The sequence below is a fragment of the Oncorhynchus clarkii genome, chromosome 16, assembly GCF_045791955.1.
Source record: "Oncorhynchus clarkii lewisi isolate Uvic-CL-2024 chromosome 16, UVic_Ocla_1.0, whole genome shotgun sequence".
Lineage (NCBI taxonomy): Eukaryota > Metazoa > Chordata > Actinopteri > Salmoniformes > Salmonidae > Oncorhynchus > Oncorhynchus clarkii.
Window position 1 is genome coordinate 29,148,419 of NC_092162.1, and position 15,968 is coordinate 29,164,386.

Sequence of the window (15,968 nt, forward strand, 5' to 3'; positions counted from 1 at the left end):
TGCAGCAGAGTGATTCAAGCTGTTTCTGACAGAGGAGCTAATGGGAGACATAGTGAAGGAGACCGATTGCTTGGAGCTACAGGAGAAGAGAGAGCCAAAGCGATGTGTGCGACATGAAGACAGGATTTGTCCAGAACATTAAAGTCAACACAGTGTTGACCATTGAGCTCCAACATTATACATTGTGCTCAAGCACTATTGAGCACATCTGTAGCAATTACTGACTGACTGACTTGACAAGTGACCTCACATGATACTGTGCCTTTAGCAGTGGAGATTCCTCAGAGGAGGAAGGGGAAGACCATCCTCCTCAGTAAATTTAATTCAAATAAATATAGTGCTACCTTCGAAAAAAAAATGTTATTTTTTGACAAAACAATACTAAATATATTCACATGTAACCAAATAATTGATGACAACACACTGTTTTGCAATGAAGGTCTACAGTTACCTCTGGGGCGGCAGGTAGCCTAGTGGTTAGAGCGTTAGAGCGTTAGGTCAGTAACTGAAAGGTTGCTGGATCGAATCCCCAAGCTGACAAGGTAAAAAAATCTGTCATTGAACAAGGCAGTTAGTTAACCCACTGTTCCCCGGTAGGCCGTCATTGTAAATAAGAATTTGTTCTTAACTGACTTGCCTGGATAAATAAAGGTTAAATAAAATAAATAAATAAACAGCACTCTGAAGGTGGAGATGTTCTGTAATTCTCTGGGTACATTGACTTCAATACAAAACCTAGGAGGCTCATGGTTCTCATCTCCATCCATAGACTTACGCATTAATTACTGTATGAAAACTTCCAGAGGATATCCTCCAAATGTATCAGAGCTTTTGCAGCATGAACTGGCATGTTTTCCACCCACTCAAAGGATCAGAGAATGCACTGAACAAAAATATAAACGCAACATGTAAAGTGTTGGTTCTGTGTTTCATGAGCTGAAATAAAAGATCCCAGAAATGTTCCACACACACAAAGAGCGTATTGCTCTCAAATGTTGTGCAAACATTTGTTACATCCCTGTTAGTGGGCATTTCTCCTTTGCCAAAAATAATCCATCCACGTGACAGGTGTGGCATATCAATAAGCTGATTAAACAGTTTGATCATTACACAGGTGCACCTTGTGCAGGGGAAAATAAAATGCCACTCTAAAATACAGTGCAGTTTTGTTACACAACACAATACCACAGATGTTAAAAGCTTTGAGCGAGTGATACATTTGCATGCTGACTGCAGCAATGTTCACAAGAGCTGTTGCCAGAGAATTTAATGTTAATTTCTCTACCATAAACCGCCTCCAACGTCGCTTTAGAGAATTTGGCAGTACGTATAACTGGCCTCACAACCGCAGACCACGTGTAACCACGCCAGCCCAGGACCTCCACATCCGGCTTCTTCACCTGCGGGATCGTCTGAGACCAGCCACCCAGACAGCGGATGAAACTGTGGTTTTGCACAACCGAAGAAACTGCAGAAACTGTCAGAAACCGTCGCAGGGAAGCTCCTCGTTCTCACCAGGGTCTACACCCCTACCTTTTTCGTTAAGATATCTGTGATCAAGAGATGCATGTCTGTATTCCCAGGAATGTGAAATGCATAGATTAGGGCCTAATTAATTTATTTTAATTTACTGATTTCCTTTCCTGAACTGTATGTTGTGTTTATATTTTTGTTCAGTACATATGCACTGAGTGTACAAAACATTTGGAACACTTCCTAATATTAAGTAGCAGCCCCGTTTTGCCCTCAGAACAGCCTCAATTTGTCGGGGCATGGACTCTACAAAATGTCCAAATTATTCCACAGGGATGCTGGCCCATGTTGACCTCAATGCTTCTCGCAGTTGTATCAAGTTGAGAGAGACAAAAAGCGAGGCATAAAGGCAAAAATCCACCCCTTCATCTACACTGATTGAAGTGGATTTAACAGGTGGCATCAGTAAGGGATCATACACACACCCTGTATTCACCTGGTCAGCGGAAAGATTTAATTTAACACGTTCATATTATTGTATAACCCCTGAAAAAAGTCCTGTTGATAGGACATTCCTATCTTGAGATATTTGAGTTGATATTTGTTAATCTTAGTCCACTTGTGTCATTGTGGTGGCATTTTTGGAAAAGGCTTTGCCTTTGACCTGTGCATTATGTCCTGCGACACTTTGACCCAGAATACTGACACAAACATTGTAATATCTCAGCAATGGTAAGGCCTGCAGACATGAAACAAAGAACACTGTGCTTCTGATAGTATTGTATGTTGTATGATCTGGTATGGTCAGTTCAACTCTAAAAGCAATGTTTAGTTAACAACCCTAACACCCAATAATAAGCAGTGAGTGAGTGTGTGAGTGTGATGGGGATTGATTAACTAATTGATTGTGACAGACCTGAGATGATGGTGTAGCCGATGCCTCTCGGTCTCCCCAGATCCTGGTCAATGGCTCTTATCTTGCGCACCTCATAGCCCTGTGGACATACACACATAGGAAAAAAGAGGTTTAGAGCACTTATTATCTTGTAGACACTATAATAAGCACAACTTCTCATCCCCTTAGACTCTGCCACACCAAGACACTCCTCAGACACACACACACACACACACACACACACACACACACACACACACACACCTACTTACCTACCTACCTACCTACCTACCTACCTACCTACCTACCTACCTACCTACCTATCATTTCAAAACTCTCCAGCTGAGCAGATGAGGTTGCAACTCATGAAAAAAAAGTAGAGGATGAGAAAGAGAGAGAGAGGGGTGAAGAAAAATAAGCTATTTGAAGTCTTTGATCCGCAGTGTTCTCGGCCTCCGCGCCTCAATCTGACAAGGTGGCGGTGCTTAAAAACATCTCTCCATCCCTCTCTCTCTTTCTCCCTTTCCTTCTCTCTCACATTCTCTCTCGCTACCTTTGCTAAGCCGACCAGAAAACACCCCCCCCCTCTTCTCTCTCCATCCCTCTCTCCCTCTCTGCCTCCCATTGATCCAGCAAATTGTGTCTGAGGCATGTTTATGCTCCAATTCTGCCAAAGCATCTTTTGTCATTGACTAATTACAGCAGAATCAATTAAAGGTATTTTAGATTGGAGCGATCACTACCAGAGACAGAGGGAAGAGAGATGGAGATGGGAGAGGGTAGGTAGAGACAGAGAGAGAAAGTGAGCGAGAGAGAGATGGAGAGAGCTGAAGTAATATGAGCAATATTCTCCTGCTGTCCACACAAGTGAAACATGTTCAATCAACCGGCATTTAAACCCCCTACCCTTCACCCTCTCTCACCATTCCTCCCACCCTCTCAGCTCTCACCTCCTCTCCTCTCTGTTTCTGTTTCCCTTATCCTTGTACAATGCTACCTTACACCCTCCCCACCCCCACCACCCCAAAATACCCCCCCTCTCCCTCTCCCTCTCTCTTTCCTTTCAGCTCACCAGTTTTTTGACAGCCAAATTGTCTTTGTCCCAGAAAGGGTTTAAATGGCATCTCTGACAACACAAATCCATAACAGCCAAAAAATCTGTCCCTATGCTGTTCTTTGACAAATACGTTTCAATCTCAACCTGCCATCAAAGTTTTGTATGGATGTTTTGCGGAACGAGAGAGACAGAAAGGGATAGAGGGAGAGAGAGGGACAGGGAGAGATGGAAGGAGTGAGAGATAGAAAGAAAGAAAGAGAGAGAGAAAACAAGAGAGCTGGAGAGAGGGAAAAAGAAAGACAAGGAGAGGGAGGGATGGCATTTGAAAAATGACCTATGACAGGGTTACGTGTTTGATATCTGTTTACGTGAAAATGTCACCAGCCTTGTGGATAGTTGACACCCACTCAGTCAGTCAAGCCCGGTGGCTTATCACAGGCAAACACTAGCAAACTGAAAATAACAGATGTCTGTTAGAATATGATCTGAGGGCAGGAGTGTGTCAGAATAGCACATTTACAGTATCGTGGCACTAACCATGCCTTGCAAAAGTATTAATCTCCCTTCACGTTTTTCCTATGTTGTTGCATGAATAGATTTTTATTTGGATTTCATGTGACATACACAAAATAGTCCAAAGTGAAATGAAAAAAAATTACTTGTCTCAAGAAATTCACGGAGAAGTGGAGCATGCATATGTATTCACCTCCTTTGCTATGAAGCCCCAAAATAAGATCTGGTGCAACCAATTACCTTCAGAAGTCACATTATTAGTTAAATAAAGTCCACCTGTGTGCAATCTGTGTCACATGATCTCTGTATATAAACTCAGCAAAAAAAAGAAGAAATGTCCCTTTTTCAGGACCCTGTCATTCAAAGATAATTCTTAAAAATCCTAATAGATCTTCATTTTTATCTTCATTTTTATAAAAAAATAAATAAATAAGATGGCGAAGCAATGCAGACGTGTTTTGTCGTCCTCTCGTGTACTTTGTATTTTTCGTCTTTTTTTGTATATATTTCAATTTTATTTTCAATCTCTTTTCCTTTTTTAAATTAAATATACCTTCCGGTAACCTGCCTCACCCAATGTGATACGGAACCGCTATTTTTTTTAACCTTATAGCCAGAACCTCCATCAGAGGCTAGCCCATCAGCAGTTAACCAGATAATTATCTACCAGCTATTTAGTCATTGTTAGCCACTGCTAGCAGCCTTTACCTTCCGCACAGACACCAGCTCTTTTTTTTAGCCTGGATAATACTTGCCAGCCTACCAGTATCTGACTGTTTTCTCCACTACAACGCCGAACTCCCACCGTAAACCCTGGACCATTACTCCTGATCATCACAGCTAGCTAGCTGCCATCGAGTGACCTAGCCCCGAAGCTAGCCCTGAGCCAGGCCCACCTCCCGGCATACTCAGTGGTCACCCGGACTCTCCCCAAACACAGCTAGAATCCACTGCTCCACCGGTTCCCTGCCGTAAGCTCTGGACCTTTGCATCGGATCATTGCTGCTAGCTAGCTGCTACTGAGTGGCTATAGCAGCTAATGCCCATGCCCCGGCGCTAGCACCAGTTAACTGCAAGCCACGCGCATCTCCCGGCTAGCAAACAAAATTACTACAACTACAATACCTCTTTCACCATCTGGCTTGGACCCTTTGACGACACGGTGCCCCGCCATACTACCACAACTGGTCTGCCGACGAAACTCCATCCGCTGTGCTTTCAACCCGGCCTTTGCCGGACGTCGGAGCAGACGCTTCTACTTACCCCGGCCTGCTAACTTTAAACGCTGTGTCTCCCCCATTCTAGCGTAGTAACAACTACTCTTCGGCTTCCCATCTCCATCTATTGCTGTTCACTGGACCCTGTTCACACGGTACTCCATTTTGTTTACATTTATTTATCTGTCGGTCCCTGCCACGAACTCAGGCCCTGTGTGTAGTTAACCGACCCTCTTTACCACTCATCGCCATTTAACCTGTTGTTGTTGTCTTAGCTGATTAGCTGTTGTTGTCTTACACGTTGTTGTCTTAGATAGCTCTCCCAATCAACACCTGTGATTGCTTTATACCTCACTTTTTGTCTCTCTCAAATGTCAATATGCCTTGTATACTGTTTAGGATATTTATCATTGTTTTAGTTTACTCCGGAGCCCCTAGTCCCACTCAACATGCCTCAGATACCTCCTTTGTCCCACCTCCCACACATGACGTGACCTCACCCAGCATAACTAGTGCCAATCTCTCTTATCATCAACCGATGCCTGGGTTTTTGCTCCACTGTACTCGCACCCCACCATACCCCTGTCTGTACATTATGACCTGAATCTATTCTACCACACCCAGAAATCTGCTCCTTTTAATCTCTGTCCCCAATGCACTAGACGACCAGTTTTGATAGCCTTTAGCCGTACGCTCATCCTACTCCTCCTCTGTTCCTCGGGTGATGTGGAGATTAACCCAGGCCCCGCGTGTCCCCAGGCACTCTCATTTGTTGACTTCTGTAACCAAAAAAGCTGTGGTTTCATGCAGGTTAACATAAGAAGCCTCCTCCCTGAAATTGTTTTATTCACTGCTCTAGCACACTCTGTCAACCCGGATGTCCTAGTCGTGTCAGGAAGACCACCAAAAACCCTGAAATTTACATCCCTAACTATAACATTTTCCGACAAGATAGAACTTCCAAAGGGGGCGGTGATGCAATCTACTGCAGAGATAACCTTCAGAGTTCTGTCTTACTATCCAGGTCTGTACCCAACAATTTGAGCTTCTACTTTTAAAAATCCACCTTTCCAGAAACAAGTCTCTCACCGTTGCCACTTGCTATAGACCACCCTCTGCCCTCGGCTGTGCCCTGGACACCATATGGGAACTGATTGCCCCATCTATCTTCAGGCAGTGGAAATATTTTTTGGGGATTCTGTTCATTTGCATGGCAAAGAGGGACTTTGCAATTATTTGCAATTAATCTGATCACTCTTCATAACATTCTGGATTATTTGCAAATTGCCATCATACAAACTGAGGCAGCAGACTTTGTGAAAATTAATATTTGTCATTCTCAAACCTTTTGGCCACAACTGTACAAGTCTCTGCTAGGTAAAGCTCTGCCTTAACTCAGCTCACTGGTCACCATAGCAGCACCCACCCGTAGCACACGCTCCAACAGGTATATCTCACTGGTCAACCCCAAAGCCAATTCCTCCTTTGGCTGCCTTTCCTTCCAGTTCTCTGCTGCCAATGACTGGAACGAACTGCAAAAATGACTGAAGCTGGAAGACATATCTGTTTAACATAACATATTTAAAATAATCCATCTACCTTGAGAATCTGTTTGGACAATTTGCACATTTGGATCAAAATTACTGTTAATTAATTTCATCACTCCTTTAGAATTTCTTTGCCCATGGGAGAAAAAAAAATGCAGTTTCTTATACTGGTATCATTCACAAGTGAAAATATATAATTCACAAGTGAAAGGCTAATATTGTCACCCATCAGATTATTCTTGATTTAATCTTGTCTTTACATATACTAAATAATATATGTGTGAAATTTGTTTTGATTTAGAATGGACCATTATCATGCACCTGTCTCGAAACAGGGGCAGCGGGAAGAAATACATAATCTTGATGCATTTAAATAGCGAATGGAGGACACTTCCCGTGGTTGAGTTTCATGCCAGTCATGTTGTAAAGATAAACAATGTGCTTAATATTAGGAAAGTTGAGAAATAAATATAGATGGCCTAGCATATAGAAAGCTGATGGGATCCTCCTCTTTTTATTATTGGCCATCACTCTGTTTTCTAGCGCAATTGCATAACCTATAGAAATGTTGCGCAACATGAGCTCATGGGCTCTAAAGAAGTGCTGGATTAGATTTTCGAATACATTTGCATTGATGTCAGAGTGATTGGGACAACAGAGTGCTGAGTACCAGGCTGTTAGCAAGTTTGGTAGGCTACTAATTGTAATGGCTGCTTCCAACTCACACCCTCAAACACCTAGATCCCCTGAGCGCAGCTCACTCTCCAGATCCCAATCACCTGAATTCTAATCACCTGTTCACACACTATTTAGTTCAGTTCTTTGCACCCCATCACTGTGAGGTATTGTTTGTTTTGTGACACACGTCTTACAGACCTCTGTTTTTCCCTGTAAGAGCTACTGGTTGTGCAGGATTTAGTTCCAACTCTATTCTAAACACTTCTAATTTGACTAATCGGCTACTACTCCGGACTTTGATCAGCTGAATCAGGTGTGTTAGTGTGGGGTGTAGAAAAAGCCAAACCCACCCAGTAGCTCTTCATGAAGACAGAAAACTCTGTTAGCCACACTTTCTCTCTGCCCCCCCTCCTTTCTCTCTCTCTCTCCCTACCTTCTTCCTCAACCCTCTTTCACTTACTCTCTCTTTCTCCCACATACCTTATTTCTTCCTCTTCTCTCTCTCCTTCGTGTCTTCCCACTACCGCTCCCCCTGACCTTCGTTGTGACAGCTGATTTATCGGAGAGTCGGGGAGACACCAGGCGTCGCCTCAGTCATACCCAGTTAATATGCATTGAAATTTAGCACTTGACATTTCACTACCGCACCGCATAGATGGTACTAGGAGAGTAAGGAGAGCAGCGCAATTAGAAAGGGGACAGAGAGGGGGACTGAGGAAGCCAAGATGAAGGGGGAGTGAGGGAGGGGACGGAAATAGGGGGAGTAAGAGAAGGCAAGAGAGAGGGATGGGGTAGTGCAGTTAGAGAGGAGAGAGGTCTCCCAAATTGACTCTGGATTTTCAGACATTGCCAAAATATATGTGATAAAGTAACTATTTGTCCACACTGCCTCCAACATGTAGAGGATATTTCTTCGTTAATTTTAGCAGGGCTCATACAAAGACGATGTAGTACTTTGAGTTGGAACTCCATTGTTTGATTACATGTAGTAGCTTTATATTGTGTTTTGCATACATTCCCCCAACTCTTCTCTGATATATGCACCTGTAATTCACCCTACCATGAGTTCTTAAGATTATCTAAAGATAATAATAGAATGTTAATGATATTGTGATAAAAGTTTGAAACAGTCCCAATGTTTTCCTCTTGATAAAGTAATTCGGCTCAGTAATTTTTTGTAACAATCCTTTTTTAACAATCCATTTTTTACTCTGCATTGCTGGGAATTGGCTCGGGAGTAAGCGTTTCCTGACAAAGTCTACACTTCTTGTATTCGGCGCAAGTGACCAAAATTGTATTTCATTTTTGATTAGAATTGCCTTACTTGAATGTACCTATAAACATTTATTTGGGATAAAATGAATTTCTCCTAGACTTCTTGAAATTATTTAAGAATTGAGCCTTTCAACAGTTGAGACTCTAGGAAGCAGGAAGGAGGGCAGGGTTGTGGAATGTAGGTGAGTGTCTATGAATGTCATTAATCAGTTTATATTGGTGTTGAACGTCAATGTATGAGTGATAATTTGATTTGGTTTAATGCTCACAACAGAAATAGGGTCTGCTGTAAAGTGTAGACAACGTAAAGGCATTGTGGCACAATATTGATTCTCAATTTTAAGCCATGACAAATCCTTTGGTTGTTGAATCCATGACGCCATGTGGTTAAGTTGCGCTGCCCAGAAATACAATTTAAGGTTAGGAAGGCCAAGCCTACCCAATCATCTGGACAGCTGCAGTTTTTATAACTCATACAAGCCTTCCTATTTTGCCCTAAAAATGTGCCTATTGCTGTATTTAGGCAAGCTTTTAGAGGAAGCATTGGAAACAGATAAAGCAGTCTTGGTAAGATATTCATTTTCACTGGAGAGACCCGACCTGCATCTAGATCTTCAGTGATTTTACTAATCACAGGGGGAAGGGGGGGGAGTAGTTCAAAGCATATAGTTTCCCATAGTCTGACGTAACATTAACAGCCAAGTAGCGTATGCTTGTATCAGTCCACTTAAATGCGTAGTTGCCTTTGATGCTTGAGTTTTCAGCACAAATGTCATCATTGCAATAGTTTCAGTAACGTAAATGTTACAGCCTGATGTAGCACCATATTCACCCATTAATTTAAATATATTTTGAATTGTTGTCTCAGCCTCTGTGGCATCATCTGCATATAGAGATATATTGTGTTCTTTTGGCCCCACCTGCAGACCATAAATGTTTATCGCACTTTGAATAGCTTTCGTCAGAGTTTCTATACTAAGGGCAAATAAATCTCCTTGACGATTTCCACGTTGTAGCAAAAAAGAATGCAACATATCCCCATTTGTTCTAACATGATTTTGGACTTTCATATATCAACTCTATTTCATAAAGCGCTCCCCAAAACCAAACTAATTTAATGTTGCTAACAGAAAAAAAGTGGCACTTTTGTTGTTGGGTATAACTTTCTGCAAATGTCAATAAATCCCTGGGCAAGATGTAACTTTGCCCAGTACAGTTCTGATATCGAGAGTATATTGTTCAGCTGCATCCTTTTTCAGTTGCAGTGCAAGAAGTTTCCCTGGTTTGTCTCCCTGAGTATAGACCTAGTATAGAACCCTCAGCTTTATAAGTAAGAAGCGTAATAAGCTCTCCGTTCGCTGCAGTCAACTGAATTAGTGTTCCTTGTTTCGTTTGTCTTTCCTCTAATGGGAAGATTTCTCTCTCAATCTTCTCTTGTTTTTTTATACATACTTTTTTGAACAGATATGAAGAGGTTATAATTTGACTCCTAAAATAAGCCTAGGCATTCTCCCATAAAAGTGATTTAAATTGACAACATTTTCAGCTTAAATAACCTTTTGAAAACAAGTTTCTCCAAGAAGAGAAGCATTTAGCCTCCACCTGTATGTACCAGGAAGTCAATCATTTAACTTTAGTTTTAGGGATACAGGACTATGATACGAAATGGTAATGTTATTAATAATACAGTTTTCTACCTGATGAGCTAAGATCTGAGGGATAAGAAAAAAGTAAATCCTAGAGTAAGTGCCATAGGGATTAGATGTTGGGTGTCATTTTTAATGTTGGGTGTAACTTTCTGCAAATTTTAATAAACCCCTGCTCTTCACAGAGAAATGTAACTGCTCTAGACATTTTGAATATGGGACCATTTTATATCCATGTGTGGATATAAAATGCAATTAAAGTCACTTCCAACTACACCATGTGTATTTGACTGCTTTGCGATCTCTAAGAAACATATATTAATAAATTGTGGGGAATCATAATTTGGTGCATATACTGTATATTAGCAAAAGTTAAATTAATGCCAAATAATGGGCACTGAATAAAAACAAACTGACCCTCTGAATGAGTTACCTTATTTTTCAATGTAAAAGACGTCAGGAGAGAAAAAAGTTGGACCTACCCATTCCCATTTAAGCTTTTTGTGCTCGTTATCTGATAAGTGAGTCTCTTGGAGGAGAGCGAGGTCACAATCCATTTGTTTTAGCTGTGTCAATATTGTTTTCCATTTGACCACATGTATAAGCACTTCACATTATAAATCTGAATGTTATTAAGTGATTGTCGTCATTGTCAGTATAAAGTGTAAATATCACTCACTACAGTCCTTGATTTGAATGCACCTTTTCCTTGTACCCATAACTGCAGAAAGAAATGCTATTTTGTTTCTCAACAAACAAAACAGAGCAACAAACACACAGAGGAACAACAAGAAAATCAACACTAAAGGAGACTGAACAGTGAAATTAAAAGAAGAACACAGGGTGGTGTTGTGTTCTTTAAACAAAGGGGGGATCCTCACAACACTCAGTAGAGGGGCAAATGTGGAAACAAAGTGACATTTCAGGCTATATTATAGCATATCTGACTTCAAATTCCACTTCAGCGACCTATCGTTTCAGGTTAGCCAGGATGCAAAAAACAAAAGAGAGGAGCCCGTAAATGGACCAGCATGGATGAAACATTCAATACACTCATATATAGCCAATAGCATATTAAATGTTGTTCTAACTCAAATAATATTATAAGAAAATTTATAATAATATGCAGGCAGGTAAAGTGACATTCATTCCAAAGCAGGTTGTCCTAAACAGTACATTTTAAATGTTGGAAATTAACTGTAATCCAAAAGCATTGCCTAAATCAGTAAATAATAATCAATAAAGGGTCAGCAATTTTAGGATAATATTTACAGTAACCTACACTTGGGTAGCCTATATGGAATTGCCATGAAACAACGTAAAAATATGTCTCTTTAATCTATAGCACAGAGAAAAGGGGAATGATGAAAGTAGGCTGTACCGTTTTTCTAGTTTAAATAAAATACCATCCAGACAAGCTGTAGGTTACAGATTGCTGAATAAGTCCAGCAATAAGGTCCCAAATATTAGCATAAACCCAAATAGTTTCTAGTCCTTATGAACAAGGGGTCGCTTTAGTAGTCAATGTAGATTGGAAAATGTTCCGCGGTAGATTTAGGCTACTGCTTGGGCCTTGAGTCCTTCTGACTAGCCCAACAGTTTGCCACATACTGTACTGTAGTCTGTATATTTTTTGGACCCTTTCGTCAAATCTGGAAGGTGGTGTAATCCTAACGGAGCGCAGGAAGGACTTGGCATCAGGCACAGAAGATGTGGGTCTTGCTCTCATGGGTGACACGCAGCCTTGCAGGGAACATCAGAGAGTATGTGATGTTTTGGCTGCCAATTCTCAATTGATCACATTATAATCTTTCATTTTCTGCAACAGCTCAGCAGTATAGTTTCATGTTTAAAGTTTCAAATAATAGCCATTGAAGATAGATGTGCGTTTGTCCTTGTAGAATGTTCTCCCTTGGTTTATCGACAGCTGCATTATCTCGTTTTGAAAATGAAATACAGAAATTGCAAATTTACTTAAGTATTCACACCTCTGAGTCACACCTCTGAGTCAATACTTTGTAGAAGCACCTAAGTCTCTAATAGCTTTCCACACCTGGATTCTGCAACATTTGCCCATTATTCTTTTCAAAATTATTCAAGTGGTTGTTCAAATTGGTTGTTAATCATTGCTAGACAACTATTTACAGGTCTTGACATAGATTTTCAAGTAGATTTAAGTCAAACATTTTACTCAACCACTCAGGAACATACACTGTCTTCTTGGTAAGCAACTCCAGTGTAGATTTGTCCTGTGTTTTAGAGTATTGTCCTGCTCAAATGTGAATGAATCTCCCAGTGTCTGGTGGAAAGCAGACTGAACCGGATTTTACTTTTTTTTATCCTGAAAAACTCCCCAGTACATAATGATAACAAGCATACCAATAACATGATGCAGCCACCACTCTGCTTGGAAATATGGAGAGTGGTACTTAGTAATGTGTTGTATTGGATTTGCCCCAACATAATATGTTGTATTCATGACAAAAAGTCAATTGCTTTGCTTCATTTTTGCAATATTACTAATGCCTTGTTGCAAACTGGATGCACATTTCGAAATAATTGTATTCTGTACAGGCGTCCTTCTTTTCACTCTGTCAATTAGGTTACTATTGTGGAGTAACTACAATGTTGTTGATCCGTCCTCAGTTTTCTCCAATCACAGTCAAAAATATGCTACCGTGCTACAATACATTTTGTCAAAATGCTTTTTTATTGTTCTTGACACATACCAAAAGCACTAACACACATTTAAATGCGTTTAAATGAATACAAAAATCACGACACACATGATATACTATCGGACACGTAGTGAGTCTATGTAGTGACTCCATGCTTGACGAGATCAACGACGGGCAGAACTTAACGTGTACCGGGTCGTTTCGCAAAATGAGTGCCATTTGCAAAATGATATCCCTTTAATATGTTACGTAGACATTATGCACCAATATTGCATTTTAAAGCCTGTTATATGAAATGAAGTGCACTTTAATATAGACCAAATGGAGAATTCAATAAATATAATTTTCAATATGAATAAACACTTGCCAAAGTGCCAACATTTTGACATGTCCCTCCGTGCAACCTCTGTGGGTCCATGTCGTGTGGTTAATTCTTTTTTGTGTTAAAATGGAGCAAAACAGACCATTTAATAAAAATAAATAAATAATATTGTTTTGTATATGAAAACAAATAATGATCTCGATTTTGTATATGAAAACAAATAACGATGGGGGCAAGTAGTTTGGGTAGCCATTTGATTAGGTGTTCAAAAGTCTTATGGCTTGGGGGTAGAAGCTGTTTAGAAGCCTCTTGGACCTAGACTTGGTGGTCCGGTACTGCTTTCCATGCGGTAGCAGAGAAAACAGTCTATGACTAGGGTGGCTGGAGTCTTTGACAATTTCCAAGGCCTTCCTCTGACACCGCCTGGTATAGAAGTCAGGATGCACCCCTGAGTGGCCCATGTTAAGGATCAGCGTGGTGGATGTGTTGTTACCTATCCTTACCACCTGGGGCGGTCCGTCAGGAAGTCCAGGATCCAGTTGCAGAGGGAGGTGTTTAGACCCAGGGTCCTTAGCTTGGTGGCAGGAAGCATGGCCCCAGTGATGTATTGGGCCGTACGCACTACCCTCTCTAGTGCCTTGCTGTCGGAGTCCGAGCAGTTGCCACACCAGGCAGTGATGCAACCAATCAGGATGCTCTCGATGATGCAGCTGTAGAACCTTTTGAGGATCTGAGAACCCATGACAAATATTTTCAGTCTCCTGAGGGGGGGATAGGTTTTGTCGTGCCCTTTTCACAACTGTCTTGGTGTGCTTGGACCATGTTAGTTTGTTGGTGATGTGGACACCAAGTAACCTGAAGCTCTCAACCTGCTCCACTACAGCCCCATCGATGAGAATGGGGGTGTGCTCGGTCCTCCTATTCCTGTATTTCACAATCATCTCCTTAGTCTTGGTCATGTTGAGGGAGAGGTTGTTGTCCTGGCATCACATGGCCAGGTCTCTGACCACTTCCCTATATGCTGTCTCATCGTTGTTGGTGATCAGGCCTACCACTGTTGTGTCATCGGCAAACTTAATGATGGTTTTGGAGTCGTGTCTGGCCGTGCAGTCATGAGTGAACAGGGATTACAGGAGGGGACTGAGCACGCACCCCTGAGGGGCCCCTGTGCTAAGGATCAGCGCAGGCATTCCACATTTAACCTCACACACGTGAAAATCGAAATATCAAGTTATTTGGTTTCATATGCAAAAAAACAAGCAATTTATATTTTTTTCACATTGCTGATTCCTCCTTTTTAACACAAAAAATGTATCACACGTACATGGACCTCTGTGTGTTCAAGGGAGATTTTAACCCTCTAACCCCCTAAAATACTCCAAGTTTGCACCATCATTGTAAAGCCCTAGTTATTGTGTTGCTTTGCCAAAGTTATTTTTGAAGATTATTATTTATTTCATGTGATTAGCGATTAATTTACGTATTTCCCTCATTTTAAGCTCCATCCTGTTACTTGAATTGAACTCTCGTTTTAATATGATGAAACTATTCCTTTTTAAATATTTATTTCCAAAGAAACATTGAAAATCTGATAAAATCTGTAAAAGCAAGTTCTACTCTTTTTGAAAATGTAAAAAAAAAAAGAGTAGAAAACGGAATGAAAAACTGAATGGGTCGAGCCTAACACGTCAACCCTGTTACTCATCGATAGACAGGCTATAAATGTTTTAACAATTAAAAAAAATGTGTGAATCTTGCATTTACCCTGCCTGTTGCACACAAGCTTCCATTCCACCCGCCATAAGGTAATTCATGGCTGATTTAACCACTTGATTACGAACGCACCATAACACCGCTAACCATCCACTGTAAAGCCGTACAAGCACAAGACGTAGACCGACACTTTGACACTCAATCCTTTTCATTATTGAATTAAGCTGAAGAGAGCACTTACTAATAGTCTTATTTGTTTTACCTCTTTAGATAGGAAAACTTGATTTGTATTATATTGAACATGTGCTCTTATGACAGAATGTTAACATTTGGTGAAATCGTAGGTCATTATTTTACACACCATCACAATTTAAATTATATCACTGCAAAAGTGTTGGCTTGGTGGCACAAAAAGATGCTCTCTATTCATCAATACGTAAAGAGTAATTTAAGAAGCAGAATTAGGAACTGCTTTTGCAACCCTGTAAACTAGATGTAATGGCCATGCATTTCTGAAATATTGTCAGACATTACATGCATTTGAGCAAATATGCAAATGTATCTACATGTATTTGAAACACATTTTTAGGTGAAGTTAAATACTGTATATTGAAACGTATTTTCCATACGGGGAAGCGAAGGAGGAGATGGAGAAGTAATGTAAAGGGGGGTGAGACTTAGCATTACTGACCGGTGGGACGTCCTCCCCTATGTTGGTGCTGTAGGGTAGGTTGGTAAAGATGGGGTCCATGTCCTGAACATCAGTGATGGTGATGGCTAAATTAGATAGACTGGACAGAGGGCGCTTCTTATCCTGGTCCTGAGGGAGAGAACAGACACACACAAACATGGTCACCCCTGGGTCATGTTCATTAGGAAGAAAACAGACATAAACCTGGACTTGCTCCTTTTCTTTTAAAGTTTTTAAACCTTAGCCCTACTGAACAAAATCCT

General features: G+C 40.9%; 1 pseudogene; it reads right to left on the reverse strand.

Moving 5' to 3' along the window:
• LOC139367293 (cadherin-23-like) overlaps nt 1–15,968 on the reverse strand; it is a 187,209-nt pseudogene that overhangs the window by 99,187 nt on the left and 72,054 nt on the right.